This window comes from Oncorhynchus clarkii, chromosome 9 (assembly GCF_045791955.1).
Source record: "Oncorhynchus clarkii lewisi isolate Uvic-CL-2024 chromosome 9, UVic_Ocla_1.0, whole genome shotgun sequence".
Classification (NCBI taxonomy): Eukaryota; Metazoa; Chordata; class Actinopteri; order Salmoniformes; family Salmonidae; genus Oncorhynchus; species Oncorhynchus clarkii.
The window spans coordinates 20,302,353-20,320,230 of NC_092155.1; the positions used below are offsets into that span (position 1 = coordinate 20,302,353).

The 17,878-nt window shown below is 42.6% G+C and overlaps 1 pseudogene; it reads right to left on the reverse strand.

Moving 5' to 3' along the window:
- Window positions 1–7,114: 7,114 nt before the first annotated feature.
- LOC139417501 (immunoglobulin kappa chain variable 6-17-like) lies at window positions 7,115–8,114 on the reverse strand (annotated as a pseudogene).
- Between the last annotated feature and the right edge of the window lie 9,764 nt (window positions 8,115–17,878).

Sequence of the window (17,878 nt, forward strand, 5' to 3'; positions counted from 1 at the left end):
TATGATAACTAAATATATATATATTAGTGTCCGTTTTATGAATAACTGTTTTGCTTTGATTGTAAGCTGTCAGGGGCATCTTGAGCAGCAAGTAAAGATAGAGAGAACAAACGTGACACCACGTAGACATCCTGCTGAAAACCACATAGAGACATAGAGACACAGAGAGCAGGTTGGATGGTCCTGTGTGCACAAAGCCAGCATGCACACCTGACCAAAATGTAGATACGACCTCATCTTGTGCTTACAGTAGACTGCAGAGTACCTGTGAATTTGTTCACTTTGTGGGGGGTGGGGGTGAATGACATGCAACCAACACAACTAAAAGATGACAACACATTACAGAGAAATGACTTGAATAAATAGGTTGTCTCACATACTTATTCAACTACTCCCTGGAAGTCAATACAAAACTACACACAAACACCAGTCATTGTGTTCATCATATAGAGATCACTTTTCTATCCATTTTATTTTGAGTGATTGTTTTGCTCCAATTTATAACATAGTAGATGTTAGTTGTAATGAACTAGTGACGATGACTGCCTAGCCTGTTTGATGCATGTTACTCTATGATGCTGAAATGGATTCATAACCTGTAATTGATGTGTAAGTATGTAATTATTACCTTGTTATAGAGTCTGACATTTGGAACCTTTTGACAACTTCTAAAAGTGGCTGAAACTCTAATGTTGATCCAGCCATGAGGACTTCCATGTATACTGCTGCTCCCTATTGAAAGACAATATAATTGCAATACTTCAATGTGCACATTAAATACATTAAAACTGCTCAGTTTGCACTACTTTTCTCATGAAGAGAGTGAGTAGTGCTCTTAGTGACATGGATGCTTGTGGTTTTGATGCACTGAGGTGTGTGAAGACAGTGTGTGGTGAGGACTGATGGTAATTTCTGGGGTTTAAAGATGAGTTAAGCTGAGTGGAAAATCCATTTAGGGCCGTCAGAACACCACAGAGATCTGATACAGGATACAGCTTAAAAAGAGAGCTTTAGAAAAGCTGTTTTATATAGAGCATAAGCCGTATATGGTTTTGCACACTGAATCTGTGGGTGAAATAATCAGCACCTCACAACCCTGAGCTACACACTCCACTCCCCTACCCCCATGACCTTCCGGAACCTAAGAGTCTAGCGGGTAGCATAAACCTGCCTCTCAAACTCTCTCTGACCTGTGTCACTGCCCTGACAGGTTGTTAGGGAGGTTATTAGGGGGTCGGACATCTGTTCATCTTCTTGACGATGCAGGTCACACAATACTTGCACTCTACCTCAATCAGTGGCAGAGAGCAACATCTCTGTCTCTACCCATCAACAACTGTACTCAATAACATCTATCTGGGCTTGTGGGGTGGTGTGCGTGCACAGTGAGTTATGTGATATTTGTTGTTTGTTCTTCATAGTTAGTTACGATTGTTGTATGCTGCCTTTGTGTATAGCTGTATTGTAATGTGTAGGTAGCATATACATTTTCATACAGCCCTCCCCTTTTTAATAGCCTTGTTGCTCTACTTGTGCTATTAGATAGTATTGTGTACCGTGGATTCATTACCTCTCTTTTAGAACTACTACCATTCCACTACCTTTCCCACTTTTTATTCCCATGTACATTCCTATGTCCATCTCCACATTCATCTCCAGTGTGTGTAAATACATTTCCTGTGTGTGTCAACTCTTGGACTGCCTTATGCCCCTCTATCTGGGGGCGGTGTCAGTGGGTCGCAAACCAGTCGAATACGTAGAGCCGGTTCACTCTCTTTCACCACTGTTCTGTCCTGCCGATGTATTGAAAAAGCAGCTAGATTTTTATTTACCATGTCCTTGTCAAAATCAAATCAAATCAAATGTTATTTGTCACATACACATGGTTAGCAGATGTTAATGCGAGTGTAGCGAAATGCTTTTGCTTCTAGTTCCGACAGTGCAGTAATATCTAACAAGTAATCTAACAATTCCACAACAACTACCTGTTACACACAATGTAAAGGGATGGAATAAGAATATGTACATATAAATATATGGATGAGCGATGGCAGAGCGGCATAGGCAAGTTGGCAATAGATGGTATAAAAAATGGTATATACATGTGAGATGGGTAATGTAAGATATGTTAACATTAAGTGGCATAATTTAAAGTGACAAGTGATCCATTTATTAAAGTGGCCAATGATTTGAGTCTGTATGTAGGCAGCAGCCACTCTGAGTTAGTGATGGCTGTTTAACAGTCTGATGGCATTGAGATAGAAGACGTTTTTCAGTCTCTCTGTCCCAGTTTTGATGCACCTGTACTGACCTCGCCCTCTGGATGGTAGCGGGGTGATCAGGCAGTGGCTTGGATGGTTGTTGTCCTTGATGATTTTTTTGGCCTTCCTGTGACATCGGGTGCTGTAGCTGTCCTGGAGGGCAGGTGATGCGTTATGCAGACTGCACCACCCTCTGGAGAGCCTTGCAGTTGTGGGCGGTGCATTTGCCGTACCAGGCGGGGATACAGCTCGACAGGATGCTCTCAATTGTGCATCTGCAAAAGTTTTAGGGTTTTAGGTGACAAGCCAAATTTCTTCAGCTTCCTGAGGTTGAAGAGGGACTGTTGTGCCTTCTACACCACACTGTCTGTGTGGGTGGACCATTTCAGGTTGTCAGTGATGTGTACGCCGAGGATCTTAAAACTTTCCACCTTCACCACTACTGTCCCGTCAATATGGATGGGGGTTGCTCCCTCTGCTGTTTCTTGAAGACCTCAATCATCGCCTTTGTTTTGTTGACGTTGCGTGAGAGGTTGTTTTCCTGACACCACACTCCGAGTACCCTCACCTCCTCCCTGTAGGCTGTCTCGTCGCTGTTGGTAGTCAAGCCCACTACTGTTGTGTCGTCTGCAAACTTGATGAACGAGTAGGAGGCGTCATGGCCATGCAGTCATGCGTGAACATGTCTGCGTTCAGCCACGACTCAGAGAAACATAGGATTATACAGTTCTTCAGTTCACGTTGATAGGCTAGTCTCGAACGGATTTCATTCAGTTTATTCTCCAGTGATTGTACCTTCGTAACTAGAATGGAGATTATAAGTGGTTTATAAACTCTTTGACGTAGTTTCGCAGGCATCCCACACACCAGCATCTATATTTGGGTTGCCTCCTTCATCTTCAAGTGTCGGGATTTGGGCCTGGTCCTGGATAATCAAATGGCATCGCCTCTGACTCATTGAAGTAGAAGTCCTCATCCAAACTGAGGCTAGTGATAGCTGTTCTGATGTTCAGAAGCTCTTTTAATCATAGGAAACCATGGTGGAAACATCATGTACAAGAAAAAGTTAAGATCTGCTCCAAAAATACACAAAATAGCACAATTGGTCCCTCCAGCGCCATTCCACATGAACATCAGCATTATGCACTCAGTATTATGGAAATAGATTTCGGATAAGGCAATATGATCGACTACAGTCCTGTCAAGGGGGTGTACTTGTACATCAAGCTGCCTCCTTCTACAGAAACAGGATATAGGTTGCGGTTCCCATGAGCTGTTCTGGCTCGCAAAAGCCAAGGCTCATGCTAGGCTACCTCCTTTTGACAACTAACTAGAAAACCTCCTGACTTCAGAGTCGAAAATGAAAGGGGCTGTGCTTTTTTACTGATAGGTTCTCCCCTGTGTCTTTCTCACTCAAACACCCACATGGACAGCCACACACAATCCCCTGTGTCTTCTATGATACAAGTGTACCCTACGTCTTTGAAAGTAAACAAATAGAATCTTGACCGGGACATTCAACAGTTACTGAAAAACAGCAACCCAGCTTTACGTGTTTACTAGTCTGTGACCAACTGACAGCCAAAGAGTTGGCACACAGGAACTTCATTCACACGCCCAGGAGATGTACATGGGGATGGAACGTGGGAAAGGTTGTGGTTCTGTAGAAGGAATTAAAATGCAATCAATATACTGTAAATGCGATATTACAAGAGCTGTAGTAAACAGTAATACAGGAATGTATGAATGGTATATAATCCCTGAAAATGTTTATAGGCCACAAACTGTACAGAGGCAGCATACATAATGTAACAATAGCTAACTATTAAGAACAATATAGACATGTCCCACAACTCACTTCGTGCATGCACACCATCCCACATGTCAAAAGAGATATGAGTGAGTCCAGCTTTTTGTTTTGAAGGACAGAGATGAGCTTGCTGCTCTTTCTGTTACTGGTGACTGAGATGGGGAGACAGGAATTTGGGATCTGGGACCCAAGATGACTGCCTGTGATCGGCTGACACCATGGTGTGATAAAGCACCTGGCAACCATGACCCCTTGCAACCAATCGTTTTGGCTAGGGCCAGAGGTGTGAGGGGCCAGTTTACGACCCCTAGCCTGCTAGGCTCCAGAGGGGAGGGGAGCCTACTGCAGGAGTTAGAAAGTTAAAGAGTTTGTCCCTGGGAGAGGCCTCTGAGAATAATATGATGGGCTACGAGTCAACAGCAGGGAATTTGTAACAGTTACAATACTCCAGGTGACCCATACCTGGGTGGGTAGGGCTCGTGGATGTAGCCTGGATACACATTCTACTCTACTAACGATTACAGTTGGAGAATTTATAAAACCTTTGAACTTGTAAGTAATAAGATACTTTGTTGGTCTGCATGGCAGTGGTCTGTGTTTCCAATTGTCATGGGCGTGAACAACGCAGAATAAGCGCAACTGACTGACACCACATACAGTAGACTTCCTGCTGAAAACCACACAGTGTGCACAAGGGTTTCAGTCCTATCCAAAGTGCAGTGATGGTGTCGTTTTGAGCTCACAGCAGACCAAAGTGTTCAGATACCTGTGAACAGCTCACTGAGTGCATGATGCGTGGGTGGGTTTAGCATGGTAACAGTTGGTTGTTTCTTTCAGAAGCCCTCTACACAAACATTCATACTGTATGTACAGAATGCAAGAGAAAGATTTCAGTTGGTATCAGTTGTTTTAGTTGTTGACACAGGATGCTGTTGAATGGTCTTGTAAGTAATTATCTTGAAGGTTTTATTTGTTTGTTGGTTTGTGGTTGTCTCACCACTCTGGACAGACCTGAGTTAAATAGTAGACTATTTGTTTTCTCACACTTACTTTAGGTGCTCTTGATTTATCTGGCCTCCATTGCACCGGTCAAGCTTAGCAAGTGTACATAAAGAATTGGAAAGGAAACTAACACTATTTTGACCATGTCATTCAACAGTTACAATACTCCAGACGACTAATAGGTCTGTAGTGCACAGAGCATGTCTTGTCTTGTCATCTACAGTATAAGAGTGAGCAGGGGTGGAGCGTCATGAGTATAAGTGGGGGAAATACCTGTAGAATGAATCAAGTACATTTTAGTCAGTCTTACATTCCCTGTATATAATTTACTAACTCCTGAGAGTGCATGGCTGACATGACACCCCAGCTTAATACATGTGACACATTTTGTCTAGTCTGTTTCACTCTGTGGTTAGTGTTGTTCCAATAGGAAGCAATCTATCAGAAGGAGGCTCCTCCTCTATTGCTCTCCTTCTGACAGAGCATCCTGTAGTAGTCTTATAAGACTTGTCTGATTCAGAATGCACTGAAAGTTCTCCCATGACATCATCATAAACCGTCCCCTCCCCCTGAGCCCATAGATCTAGAATAAATGTATCACACAGGAGCCAGTTAACTCAGAGAGTTCAAATAGGGTTCATCAGCAGTTTGTTGTGGTTTGTAACTGATATATGATAACTAAATATATAGAGTCTCTTTTAAAAGTAGCTGTTTTGCTTTGTATGTAAGCTGTCAGCGGCAACATGATCAAAACGTTAAGATATTGATAACAACATTGACACCACAGACATCCTGCTGAAAACCACATAGAGACACAGAGAGCAGGTAGGAGGGTCCCGTGTGCTTACAGCAGCCAGCAGGCCCTCCCACCAAAATGTAGATACGACCTCATCTTGTGCTTACAGCAGACTGCAAAGTACCTGTGAAACTGTTCACTGTGTGGGGGTGAGTGTTAGTGACATGCTATCAACACAACTAAAAGAGGACAACACGTTAGAGAGAGTTGACTTGAATAAATAGATTGTCTCCCATTTGATGCATGTTATTCCATGATGCTGAAATTGATTCAAAACCTGTAATTGATGTGTAAGCATTTAAATATTACATTGTCATAGAATCTAACATTTTAAACATTTTGACAACTTCTAAAAGTTCTTGAAACTCTATTTTTGATCCAGTCATGAGGACTTCCGTGTCTACTGCTGCTCCCTATTGAAATTTAGTAGAATTGCAATACTTCAATGTCCACATAAAATAAATACACAGTTGGTAGATTATTTATTCAAACTACTCTGTTACAGTGTCCACATTGTGATATTTTTTTTCAACATTATCAACTGTAATATACTCAGCTATGACATGTATTTTTCGTTCAGGCTTTTCTCATGAAGACAGTGAGTTGTGCTCTTAGTGACATGGATGTTTGTGGTTTTGATGCACTGAGATGTATGAAGACAGTGTGTGGTGAGGACTGATGGTCATGGCTGGGGGTTTGCGATGAGTTAAGATGAGTGGTTAATCAATTTTGGGCCGTCAGATTACCACAGAGATCTGATACAGGATACAGCTTAAAAATAGTTTTAGAAAAGCTTTGTTATATTGAGCATAAGCCGCATATGGTTGTTGCAGACTGAATCTGTGGGGTAAATTGTTGTGGAAATGTAAGGACAGAGGAAAATATGAATGCAAATCACACAATACCACATACGACAGCAGATTAATTTTGATTCGATCTAAAATACACAACATTATCAATGTAAATAGGAGTATGACAGAATACAAGCCATTGTTTTGTACAATAATTACACTGAAAAGCCACAAGTTACACATAAGCATAAAACCCAGAGAAAGAAATGCAAGTCTATACGGAGGAAAAGTCTGCGTTTCAGTCCATGTTTTGGCACCTCAGCCCAGAGTACACAGTGTCTCTCTCCATGGTGCTCCTCTGTCTCTGGGTCTTTGGCTTCTTGTAGATGACATTCAGAGCAGCGTAATGGACCGGCATCAGTGTGTCATTGTCTTCTTGATCCTAAGAGGAATATCATAGTAAGTAGTAAGTCCCAGCATTTGACAGGCTGAGGTTTCTCTACGGGAGGTTGTAGAAACAGCTCTGTGTAGGAGACCCAGCCTCAGGGCTCTTCTCACACTGATCACTCATGTCTCCATGAGTGTAAATGATTCCTGGATGGGATTCTCCTGAGCCATGTCTGAGCCAATAGACAATGTGTTCTCCTGCACACGTCTCAGTGTGTATTGTACAGTTCAGAGTCACAGAGTCTCCTGGATGGCCTGACTCAGACACAGGCTGCTGGAGCACAGACATGCTGTTGGACTCTGAACCTGAAGAGCGTGGCGGAGTAAGATCATAGTGTAAATTGCATTGGCCTGGTATATTCATTTATAAGCCAATTCTAAAGTATATTTTTAATTTGATGGTACAAACCTAAAATCCAGAATTAGAGAAGGAAGTTAAGTTATTTTGACAATTAAAACAGTTCATTCTCCAAATTTGACTTTGCCCACTTTCATAGCACCACAGTAGTATGTGGCTGAGTCCCATGGCTCTGTCTTGGGGATGGTCAGGTTAAAGCTGTCAACTCCTCTGTTCACACTCAGATGTTTAGTCTCAGTAAAGTCCTTTGGTAAAGTTGTTAAAGTAAAAAATATCTTAGCCACTTTAAAATGACGACGCCATGAGAAGGGGTTTCTGTCCAAGAGTCTGCTTGAACCAAGCGACATTGGTATTGACATCAGTTTGCCAAAAGCAAGTGATATTCACACTACCTCTATGGTGAGTAACCATCACTGGGTTTGGTTGAACAATGTCCTTGGTTATTAACGCACAAACTGTCAAAGAAAACAAACAATACAGACCAAAGACCAAGATAAAGATAGAAAAACGTCTAAAATAAAATTGCTACAAACTAAATCAAATGGATTCTAAAAGCCAATAATATGTAGATCTTTAAAGAGGATCTAAATAAAAATGTATTACCAGAGTTGGCAAAAAAAAACAGAAAGACTGTCCAATGTCTGATCATCATTGTAACGTCATTGGACTATATAGAATGAGGGTCTGACAACGGTCCACCTTTTAAATGATGACACTTTACATAGCCTTTATACAATGTAGGAGGGAACACTGAAACAAGAGATTGTATTGGCTGTGTTAACAGGAATCAAAAAAAATGTTGTCTGGTTTACCACAGTTTGAGCAGATTTTTTTTAAAGAAGACATTGTAAAGCAAGTCAGAGTTATTGTACCAAGACATTAAATAGTGGCTTGATGCGGCTGGTTATTTATTTGGGAAATTAAACTTTTATTAAAGACCAGTTCTCGTTTGATAATTGGACAAACAGTGAATGATCCTATTCCAGTCTCTAGTGCCTATGATACTGAGCCCATAGCAACCCAGCCCAACTCAGAGTTGACATTTTTATATAGTACATTTTTAGTCTGGCTGAAATCCAACTCCAAAGACTGTAAATATGGGACCCGATGCGTCTCTGCTTGGCAAATCAAATCAAAATCAAGTCAAATGTATTTGTCACATGTAAACAAACAGTGAAAAGCTTACTTACGGGACCTTCCCAACAACGCAGAGAGAGAAAAAGAGACTGTTTAGAAAAATATTAACACAAGGAATAAACACACAATGGGTAGTGATAACTTGGCTATATACACGGGGTACCACTACTGAGTCGATGTGCAGGGATACGAGGTAATTGAAGTAGATATGTACATATAGGTAGGGATAAAGTGACTAGGCAACAGGATTGATAATAAACAGTGATCACAGCATGTGTGATGAGTCAAAAGAGTTAGTACAAAAAGCATCAAGCAAATAGTCTGGGTAGCTATTGGTTAAATATTTAACTAATTATTTAGCAGTATTATTGCTTTGAGGTAGAAGCTGTGGTTCAAGATTTGGTTCAAGATTTGGTGCATCGGTACCACTTGCCGTGCAATAGCAGAGAGAACAGTATGACTTGGGTGGGTGGAGTCTTGAACAAAGGCCTTCGTCTGACATCGCCTGATGGCAGGGAGCTCTGCCCTCTTTATTACTGTGTTGGTGTGTGTGGAAAATAATAATTCCTTAGTGATGTGGACAATGAGGAACTTGAAGCTCTCAACCTGCTCCACTACAGCCCCGTCGTTGCGGATGGGGGCGTGCTCTGCACTTTGTTTCCTATAGTCCACGATCAGCTCCCTTGTCTTCCTGACATTGAGTGAGAGGTTGTTGTCCTGACACCACGCTGCCAGGTCTCTGACCTCCCTATCTCATCGTAATCTGTGATCAAGTCTACAACTGTTGTTTCATCTGCATACTTAATGATGGTGTCTTTGTCGTGCGCAGCCACGCAGGCATGGGCCAACAGGGAGTACAGGAGGGGACAAATCATGCACCCCTGAGGGGCCCCGGTGTTGAGGTTCAGTGCGGCGGATGTGTTGTTGCCTACCCTCACCACCTAGTGGCAGCCTGTCAGGAAGTACAGGATCGAGTTGCAGAGGGAGGTATTTAATCCCAGGCTCCTTAGCTTAGTAATGAGCTTGGATGCGCTATGGTGTTGAACACTGAGCTGTAGTCAAGTCAAATGGGGTGGCAGGGTAGCCTAGTGGTTAGAGCGTTGAACTTGTAAACCAAAATGGTTGCAAGTTCTAATCCCTGAGCTGACGAGATACAAATCTGTTGTTCTGAACAGGCAGTTAACCCACTGTTCCTAGTACAAGAATTATCACTGGAAATCAAATTTATCAACCCATGGAGGTCTGGATTTGGAGTCACACACAAAATTACGACCCCTAGCCTGCTATGCTCCAGAGCGGAGGGGAACCTACTGCAGGAGTTAGAAAGTTAAAGAGTTTGTCCCTGGGAGAGGGCTCTGAGAATAATATGATGGGCTAGTCACACTCAAAATTAAAGTGGAAAACCACACTACAGGCTGATCAAACTTTGACTTAAAAGTAGTGACTCCAAATGACTCCAGCCTGTAGTGTGGTTTTCCACTTTAATTTTGAGTGTGACTAGCCCATCATATTATTCTCAGAGCCCTCTCCCAGGGACAAACTCTTTAACTTTCTAACTCCTGCAGTAGGTTCCCCTCCGCTCTGGAGCCTAGCAGGCTAGGGGTCGTAATGAGGCTCAGTAGTGTATGTGGCTTCCACGTGCCTGTATGACGTCCCTACAATGCTTGGGCATGCTCCTGATGAGGTGGCGGATGGTCTCCTGAGGGATCTCCTCCCAGACCTGGACTAAAGCATCCGTCAACTCCTGGACAGTCTGTGATGCAACGTGGCGTTGGTGGATGGAGCGAGACATGATGTCCCAGATGTGCTCAATTGGATTCAGGTCTGGGGAATGGGCGGGCCAGTCCATAGCATCAATGCCTTCCTCTTGCAGGAACTGCTGACACGCTCCAGCCACATGAGGTCTAGCATAGTCTTGCATTAGGAGGAACCCAGGGCCAACCTCACCAGCACATGGTCTCACAAGGGGTCTGAGGATCTCATCTCGGTACCTAATGGCAGTCAGGCTACCTCTGGTGAGCACATGGAGGGCTGTGCGGCCCCCCAAAGAAATGCCACCCCACACCATGACTGACCCACCGCCAAACCGGTCATGCTGGAGGATGTTGCAGGCAGCAGAACGTTCTCCACGGCGTCTCCAGACTCTGTCACGTCTATCACATGTTCTCAGTGTGAACCTGCTTTCATCTGTGAAGAGCACAGGGCGCCAGTGGCGAATTTGCCAATCTTGGTGTTCTCTGGCAAATGCCAAACGTCCTGCACGGTGTTGGGCTGTAAGCTCAACCCCCACCTGTGGATGTTGGGCCCTCATACCACCCTCATGGAGTCTGTTTCTGACCGTTTGAGCAGACACATGCACATTTTTGGCCTGCTGGAGATCATTTTGCAGGGCTCTGGCAGTGCTCCTCCTGCTCCTCCTTGCACAAAGGCGGAGGTAGCGGTCCTGCTGCTGGGTTGTTGCCCTCCTACGGCCTCCTCCACGTCTCCTGATGTACTGGCCTGTCTCCTGGTAGCGCCTCCATGCTCTGGACACTACGCTGACAGATACAGCAAACCTTCTTGCCACAGCTCGCATTGATGTTCCATCCTGGATGAGCTGCACTACCTGAGCCACTTGTGTGGGTTGTAGACTCCGTCTCATGCTACCACTAGAGTGAAAGCACCGCCAGCATTCAAAAGTGACCAAAACATCAGCCAGGAAGCATAGGAACTGAGAAGTGGTCTGTGGTCACCACCTACAGAACCACTCCTTTATTGGGGGGGGGTCTTGCTAATTGCCTATAATTTCCACCTGTTGTCTATTCCATTTGCACAACAGCATGTGCAATTTATTGTCAATCAGTGTTGCTTCCTAAGTGGACAGTTTGATTTCACAGAAGTGTGATTGACTTGGAGTTACATTGTGTTTTTTAAGTGTTTTTGAGCAGTGTATTTAGCAGATGTTATTGCGGGGTTTTACGAAATGCTTGTCTCATAAGACAGTGTCTCATAAGACACTGCCTTTTCCAGGTGGGAAAAGACAGTGTTGAGGACATTAGAGATTGCGGCATCTGTGCATCTGTGCATCTTTTGGAGGGGGATTTAAATTGGAGTGGGTCCATGGTGTCTTGGATGATGGTGTTCATGTGAGCCATGACCAGCCTTTCAAAGCATTTCATGGTTACAGATTTGAGTGCTATGAGGCGATAGTTATTTAGACAGGTTTAGACAAGTTACTTACTTTGGGTGACAGGGTAGCCTAGTGGTTAGAGCATTGGACTCGTAACCGAAAGGTTGCAAGTTCATATCCCCGAGCTGACAATGTACAAATCTGTCGTTCTGCCCCTGAACAGGCAGCTCCTAGGCCGTCATTGCAAATAAGAATTTGTTCTTAACTGACTTGCCTAGTTAAATAAAGGAAAAATAAAAAAAGTTGTTGTTCTTGGGCACAGGGACTGTGGTGGTCTGCTTAAAAAATGTAGGTATTACAGACTGGGTCAGAGAGAGGTTGAAAATATCAGTGAAGACACTTGCCCGCTGGTCAGCGCATGCTTTCAGTTGGCGTCTTGGTAATTCGTCTGGACCTGCGACCTTGTGAATGTTTAAAGGATTTTCTCACATCGGCTAAGGAGAGCGTGATCAAACAGTCATCCAGAACAGCTGGTGCGCTCATGCATGATTTAGTCTAATGCGAGCATATCATTTGTTGCCTACCCACACCACCTGGGGGCGGCCCATCAGGAAGTGCAGGATCCAGTTGCAGAGGGAGGTGTTTGATCCCAGATTATTTATTTTATGGATGAGCTTGGAGGGTGCTATGATGTGAGCCATGACCAGCATTTCAAAGCATGCTACAGATGTATGTACCAAGCAGCGATAGTCATTTAGACAGGTTACCTTGAAGTTCTTGTCCTGTGTGAAGTGAAGAAGATAATAAACAAAAGTGAAATAAACAATAAAATGAACAGTAAATATTACACTCACAGAAGTTCCAAAAGAATAAAGACATTTCAAATGACATGCAGCTATTGATTCATTTGTTGCTAGCTAGTCTCTCTCTCTCTCTCTCTCTCTCTCTCTCTCTCTCTCTCTCAATAAGGCCCCACATCTCTTTCCATCCATACCGCCAGACTATAAATACCTTACCAAAACCAAACTACCCCAGGCTCTAGACTAGATGTGTGCACAATGTGGGTGGAGTACAAATAAAGACAAACACTTATCTACTGTTGTTATCATAATATGGTTGAGTTTAATTGAATGCATGATGTACAATGATACTGTATGTTGGACACCTTGGGTTTGGGACACCTGCACACCTCCATCATCTTTTTAGTACAATAACCATACTTTAGTGTCCTATGTTCAAAAATACTATGAATGTGTTCTATGCAACATCTTGAACACTTTGAGCACTTGTAGGTCTACTTCAGTCATTGCGCATCCATTATGTATTTGCATGCAGAGTGAATGCATCCATAAACAATAGACCTACTGCTCTAATGTTGAGCGTACAGAGGCAGGTGTCAATCCTCTCTGCAGACTCTCATCTGATGCATTTACTGCAGACGCAACATCCTCGGCCTGTAGTCAGTGTCACCTCGCTGGCGTGAACACGGATGGAAAAAACACACCTCATACAAAGATCTCTGTGGTCCAACGTTTCCACTCAACAACTAAACACACTGACATCATGCCTTCGCACATTTGGCTTGAACTTTTTTTTTCTTAGGCACTTTTGAGTTCTCACCTCCTCTGTTACTGTGACTTTAAGGGTTTGTTATGGTTTGCTACCAATGCTGTTTGATTTGCATGCAGATACTTTCTCACTGTGTTTCTAAGGCCTGTGATAAGCCTTGTCACTTTTTCAATGTCACTATTTCTGCTGGACAGAGTGATTCTGAGGAGGTTGATAACTAACCCTCAGGTCCAACACTTTCAGACCATAGTTTTCACAATTTTCAGGGAGGTAGGGCCATGCACTCTGTTTGCTTATAGATAACAAAACAGTTATCAACCAAATGACAAGTGTGCTTCTGAAATGGCACCCTATGGGCCCTGGTCAAAAAACATGCCTCTGGTAAAGGGTAGTGCACTATATAGAGAACAAGGTACCATTTTGGATGCCACCAAGGTCTCCGTACTCACCCTCTGCAACAAACCCTCTGTCTGAATCATACACACATTACATTTATATGCAGACCACAACCTGTTGTTGTCATGATATTCATCAATGCTAACAAAACACTTGAACCTCTTAATAAATGTAACTTAAAATGTAATCTAAAATATAAACTATGAAATCCCCAAAAGTAATAATTTATCATGAGACGGGCATAAAGAATAAGTAGTAATGCTGCATACTCCAAGAAAGATTCAAATTTCACCATTCTGGTAAAAAATGGTTATAAATTGCTTAGTCACTTCTGAGGACAAAGCTCAAGTACACAGTACAAATATGAAAAAATTGCATTACATATTTTCTATTCAACAAAACTGCATGAGTGAGACTTGAAAACACTTTTTAAATATTGTACAATTAAATGATAAAACCCATAACTACAGATTTAAACCTCCTTATAACTGTAAAATGCATATTTGTATGTTTAGTGAACTTTTTAGGAACTTGTCTTTCATCTCATACTAGTCTTGTCCATCTATGACAAACAGAAAGTGTTTTTTGTTTAAAATATATATATATATTTTTTAGATGAACGACCATAAATCGATCTCTTAATGTGCTATAGTGATGAAACCACTCTCTCCTGCTGCGCTGTGATGTAGGGTTCAGCCACGAGTTGATTGACAGTCGGATGAGCGAATTAAATGGTAGGAGGGACATCCCATGTTTAAGTGGTTTCAGAATTCAGAGTCACACAAAAATATACTACTGTGTCCGTGGGAACCAGGGCTATTGCTCAATGCAAGACATTTTGTTCTACAGTGTCTACAGGTCAATTTATAAGTGAAAATGTTGGTCGGTCAGAACCGGGACCAGAACCAAGCAGGTCCCCTAAACATGGACTTTTATCACGTGATGTCTGACAAATATTAGAATGCTTTCAATAACTTGATAAAGTATTGAGAGGATACAATAATTAAGGAGACGTCTATATACAGTGCCTTTGGAAAGTATTCAGAACCCTTGACTTTACCCACATTTTGTTACGTTACAGCTTTATTCTAAAATGGATATATATATTTCCCTTATCAATCAACAAACAATACCCCTTAATGACAAGAAAAGCAGGTAATTTTTTGTTGTTGTTGCAAAATATGACATTTACATAAGTATTCAGACCCTTTTCTCAGTACTTTGTTGAAGCAGCTTGGCAACAATTACAGCAACGAGTCTTCTTGGGTATGACACTACCAGCTTGGCAGCTTGTATTTTGGGAGATTCTCCCATTCTTCTTTGCAGATCATTTCAAACTGTCAGGTTGGATGGGGAGCCTTGCTGCAAAACTATTTTCAGGTCAATGTTCGATATGGTTCAAATCTGGGCTCTGGCTGGGCCACTCAAGGAGATTCAAAGACTTGTCCTGAAGTCACTCCTGCCTTTTCTTGGCTGTGTATTTGTCCTGTTAGAAGGTGAACCTTTGCCCAAGTCTGAGGTCCTGAGCGCTCTGGAGCAGGTTTTCATCAAGGATCTCTCTCCCAGTCCCTGCCGCTGAAAAACATCCCAATAGCATGATGCTGCCACCACCATGCTTCACCGTAGGGATGGTGACAAGTTTCCTCCAGATATGACGCTTGGCATTCAGGCCAAAGAGTTCAATCTTGGTTTCATCGGACCAGAGAATCTTGTTTCTCATGGTCTGAGAGTCTTTTGGAGCCTTTTGGCAAACTCCAAGCGGGCTGTCATGTGCCTTTTACTGAGGAGTGGCTTCTGTCTGGCCACTCTACCATAAAGGCCTCATTGGTGGACTGCTGCATAGATGTACAAGGTTGTCCTTCTAGAGGGTTCTCTCATCTGCACAGAGTAACTCTAGCGCTCTGTCAGAGTGACCATCGAGTTCTTGGTGAACTCCCTGACCAAGTCCCTTCTCGCCCCGATTGCTCAGTTTGGCTGGGTGGCCAACTCTAGGAAGGGTCTTGATGGTTCCAAACTTCTTCCATTTAAGAATGATGGAGGCCACTGTGTTCTTGGGGAAATTAAATGCTGCAGAAATGTTTTGGTGCCTCAACTTAATCCTGTCTCTGAGCCCTATGGACAATTCCTTTAACCTCATGGCTTGGTTTTTGCTCTGACAAGCACTGTCAACTGTGGAATCTGATATAGACAGTGGTGTGCCTTTTCAAATCATGTTCAATCATTTGAATTTACCACAGGTGGACTCCAATCAAGTTGTAGAAACATGTCAAGGATGATCAATGGAAACAGGATGCACCTGTGCTCAATTTAGAGTCTCATTGCAAAGGGTCTGAATACTTATGTAAATAAGGTATTTCCGTCTTTTAATTTTTTATAAGAGGGTAATGTTGAGTGGAGTCTTTGTTGTGAAATAGGAAGCCGATTCTAGATTTAATTTTGGATTTGAGATGTTTAATATCAGTCTGGAAGGAGAGTTTACAGTCTAGCCAGACACCTAGGTATTTGTAGTTGTCCACATATTCTAAGTTAGAACCGTCCAGAGTAGTGATGCCAGTCGGGCGGGCGGGTGGCGATCGGTTGAAGAGCATGCATTTAGTTTTACTAGTGTTTAAGAGCAGTCGGATGTCACGGAAGGAGTGTTGTATGGCATTGAAGCTCGTTTGGAGGTTTGTTAACTTCTTTGGGCTAGGGGGCAGTATTCGAATGAGGTGAATGAGGTGCCCAAAGTAAACTGCCTGTAACTCAAGCCCAGAAGCTAGGATATGCATATAATTGCTAGTATTGGATAGAAAACACTCTAAAAAATAAAATAAATGTCTGTAAATATAACAGAACTGATATTGCAGGCGAAAAACCGAGGCCAATCCATCCAGAATATTTTTTCAGCTCACCCTTGATTACTATGGCTGTCAATGGGAATATAAAAGGAAATCCTCCCAGATTGCAGTTCCAATGGTTTCCACTAGATGTCAACAGTCTTTAGAAAGAGTTTCAGGCTTGTTTTTGGAAAAATGAGCTAGAATTTGTAGTTTTAGTAAGTGTCTCCCATTTTGGCTGTAGTGTTTGTTGCGCTTTCCGGTGAGTGCGCGTACTTTGTTATTTATCTCCAGTAATGGTCTCCGGTATTCTCCGTCTTAAATTTAATCATTTATTTACATATTAGGGTACCTAAGGATGTTGTTTGATATGTTTGGAAGAAGTTTATCGGTAACTTACGGGATTCATTTGTATGCATTTTGAACGAAGGAAACCGGTGGATTACTGAATCTAGTGCGCCAATGAAACAGACTTCTTTGGGACATAACGAAGGACTTTATCAAACAAAAGGACCATTTTGTTATAAAGCTGGGACCCTTGTGATTGCAACCAGATGAAGATCTTCAAAGGTAAATTATTTATTTTCTGACTTTCGTTATGCCTCTGCTTGGTTGGAAATTGTATGTAATGCTTTTGTGTGCACATGGTGTGATTTCGCGGTAAAGCCTTTTTGAAATCACACAACGCGGCTGGATTAACAAGAAGTTAAGCTTTTAAATGATGTCATTTGAATTTAGACCTCTGCAATTTCACGGGATGTTGGCCAGGTGGGACGGTAGCATCCCAACGATCCGTAAGAAGTTAACACAGTGTCCAAAGAAGGGCCAGATGTATACAGAATGGTGTCATCTGCGTAGAGGTGGGTAAAGGAATCACCCTCAGCAAGAGCGATATCGTTGATACATACAGAGAAAAGATTCGGCCCGAGAATTGAACCCTGTGGTACCCCCAGAGGTCCGGACAACAGGCCTTCTGTTTTGACACACTGAACTCTATCTGAGAATAGTTGGTGAACCAGGCGAGGCAGTCATTTGAGAAACCAAGGCTGTTGAGTCTGCCGATAAGATTTTGTTGATTGACAGAGTCGAAAGCCTTGGCCAGGACGATGTAGACGGCTTAAAGAGGACAAATAGGCTAAATTGACTCAATAATTTAAAGCTCATGTGAACTTATTTTGCAAACATACCCACTTCTTAATAAATAATGGTAAATATGGCTCTTCAGTTAGTTTTCCAAAACAAGTAAAACTTATGAGCATAAATCCACGGTCTTAGACAGTCTTTTATCAATGGCGGTTATGATATCGTTTAGTACCTTGAGCGTGGCTGAGGTTGCACCCGTGACCAGCTCGAAAACCAGATTGCACAGCGGAGAAGGTTCGGTGG